Below are 3,111 nucleotides of genomic sequence, written 5' to 3'. Positions count from 1 at the left end.
ACCAGCAACTTATGGTCTTCTAACTGTTACTGAACTACAAATCCCAGCGTCCCTTGTCAGACCTGCAGCCTGCAGTCCTTTTACTGTGATATGATGATGTTGAGAGGCTGTATTTCAGCAGGGACTGAGCCTCATATTATAATAGAGGGAAGAATGGATGGTGCCAATACAGGGAAATGCGGCAACCTGTTTAATTTCATTTCATTTAAAGGGGAGCTTTGCTTTAATGCTGTTGATGCAAAAGGAAAAACTGATGTTAATTTCATTTTTTGGCAATGGATATCAGATTTCAGAATTTGTGGCCCGAATAAAAAACAGATTAAACAGATAAACAATATATATAAGTTTAGGGTTTGTTTTGGTACAATAGGAGAATTGGTTGAGGGTGTGAATACTTGAGGGCTGGTGCATGTGAGCTTACAATCTCTTCTTTCTTTCTGTGTCCCCACACAGTGAAATATCCGAGCGACGAAGCGTTTTCATAGCCGTTTTCGAAGCGATTTTCAGAGTGATTTTCCCGAGAGATTTCACAGCGATTGTTTATTAGAGATATTCAGCGAAATTCCATCTGATTTTTGGCGTTTGGAGAAAACATCTTCCTTTGACGTCAGCTGATATCTCTTCATAACCCAACAGCTCTTTTAAGAGCTAAAAAACTTGGACGCAATGCCTTTCTGCGCCCCCTGGAGGAGGGTAAGGCAACTGCTACTGTTTTATCTGAATTTAGGGTTTTGCTGTATAGAGGAACAGATACAGATAAAGTATAGAATGTAATAGAATCTTTCTCTTCTCCTTCAGCCACAGGCCGAATCCAGTACCCTCTCTGAGATTTATAAGGTGAGTAGAAAGGAGGGTAAACACTTGCTGCTACTGCTGGAAGTGAGACATGTTTTATACCCTGGGGAATATTATGTTATCAATAAAATCCTTCTTTTTTCTATTTTATTTTCCAGCCTCCTGACGGTCGGCTGACCAAGGATGTGCTTCTTGGAGTGGGCGGCACCGGAGACGTCTACAAGGTAAGGGACCAACCAATTCCTAGAAAGTAGGAGAACTGAACAAGAGTGTGATCACTACACACAATCACACAATGATTTAGGCAGACATATCAAGCTTCTGGTTTGGGGGCTGCATTAGACCTCTTCTTTCCTACTTGTATTATTAAGTAATCTTTCTGTCTGTATTACAGGGTGCGTCACATCATAGAGGCCGTGGTAGCGGTGAAGATCGCCAACATCAGCCGGAGTAATGTTCTTTATAATTCCAATGATTACTTATCAATTATTTGTGTAGTTGCTATGTTGAGCTAAAGGGATTTCTATTACTTCCTCAGGATGAAGAGTCAGTCTGAGGGAGCTGAAGTTTCTCCAGCAGTTTCGGCGCCAGAATAAATCGCTCTTACTAATGGAGCCTACTACAGGGCTCCACTCACGGAGTGCTCATCGGAGGCTCTTGGAGTAAGAAATGATTTAACTGTATGTTGTTATTCGTCTTGTGCAAAGCAATCTCCACTGGAAGTATAGAATACATACCTTAATAATAATGCTATGTATTTCAGATTGTTCTCGAGTACTGTGGTGATGCTCTCTCCACAACCTATCCACAAGACTCAATGGCCAATCCCTGAAGGAGACCTGGATCGGCTATGTTGCAAGGAGGTTTTAAAGGTAAGGCCAGCTTTCCACTTAAGAGACTCTTCTTGTTGCATAAATTATATATATAACAATCTCTTTTGTTGGGAATGTTTAGCTCCTTATGTCTGTTATAGTCTTATAACACTACGATCTCAATTCGGCCAGGGGCTGCACCACATCCACAGAACCGGGGCCCGTTCATGAGACAATCAAGACCTGAACATCATGCTCACAGAGAGCGGCCAAGTCAGATCAGTGAGTAAAATTCAGATATAAGAGTAATGGTGGTTGGGAGTTTTTGTGAATATGGAGCAGGGTGTTTCATAATTAGGTTTTCTTATCTTCTGTGGTTAAAGCAGTTATTTTCATTAATAGATTCTATCTGTATTTCAGTCGACTTTGGAACGCTGGAACCTGGAGCGACGCAGACAGGATTGTGCATGAAGCAGACGGGATGCACATGGATGGCACCCGAGGGAATAAGGCAGAAGGGCAGCGCCTTGGCGTCGACACACCAAGTTAAGTTGTAATCTGTATAATACTTTTGGTAACAACACGAGCATTTACTTATCAGTGTTAATGCGACATACGAAGCAGTCGTTTTTCTCATGGAGAGAGGGAGTTTTTTCAAAACTTGGGTTCTTAACTTTTTGCACAATGGTGTCTTGCTTTAATTATATTTGCTACTTGCTCAGTAATGTAATGCTATTGTTTGTAATGGAGATGTATTTGCTGTATACACGTTTATATATAATAAAGCATTTTTTCACTTTTACATATACCAATGTGTGTTCATTTACTGGGGGGTGCATTGTGCTATTTTAGAAGTTGTATTTCTGTTCTGTGTTTTGGCCATCAATTGAGCTAAGGAGAATGGCTTGTACTTTTGCCCCATGATAATATATGTATATGTTCTAAAAAGCCTTGTATAAAAGTGTAGCCTTTTTAACTTAGATTTTATTAACAGCACTAACGCAATTCTCCTTCTAATGCTCCTTTGGTGGTGTCTTTGAGTGTGAACATTGGTTGCTGGGGAATAACGCCATAGAAATGGCGAAGAATCGCCAGCATCCCTTGTAAGATCTGTAGTCTATAGTACATAATCCAGCATCTCTTGTCCAGACCTGCCCCCTGTAGCTGCTTCGAGGCCGCGTTAATTAACTATAAATCCCAGCATCGAACTTTCCAGACCAGCAGCTTGTGGTCTTGCTACTGTTACTACAACTACCATCCCAGACATCCTTTTGGACAGACGCTGTAGCTGTAGGTAAAACTCCGCAAGCAATGCCACTTGTCATGACCTGTAGCTATAGTACAAATCCCAAGCTATCCCTTGTCAGACCTAGAAGCACCTGTGGTCTTCTAACTGTTAGCTCTGTGACCTTAGCAAAATCCGCAGCATCTTGACAGACCCTGTAGTCTTTTACTGTTACTGCGGTGCCTAGATGGTCAATACTTACCGACGTATTGACGGATT

The 3,111-nt window shown here is 41.4% G+C and overlaps 1 long non-coding RNA gene across 1 annotated transcript; it reads left to right on the top strand.

Annotated features, from left to right (window-relative positions):
* Window positions 1–562: 562 nt before the first annotated feature.
* On the top strand, window positions 563–1,103 carry LOC121400349. The gene is made up of 3 exons (XR_005965686.1): window positions 563–693; window positions 799–837; window positions 954–1,103. It is a non-coding gene; the product is annotated as an uncharacterized LOC121400349 (long non-coding RNA).
* The last annotated feature ends 2,008 nt before the right edge of the window (window positions 1,104–3,111 follow it).

The sequence above is a fragment of the Xenopus laevis genome, chromosome 2S (genome assembly GCF_017654675.1).
Source record: "Xenopus laevis strain J_2021 chromosome 2S, Xenopus_laevis_v10.1, whole genome shotgun sequence".
In the NCBI taxonomy this organism is placed as follows: domain Eukaryota; kingdom Metazoa; phylum Chordata; class Amphibia; order Anura; family Pipidae; genus Xenopus; species Xenopus laevis.
The sequence above is the reverse complement of the archived record's forward strand: the minus strand, read 5'-3'. Positions and strand labels throughout refer to the sequence as shown.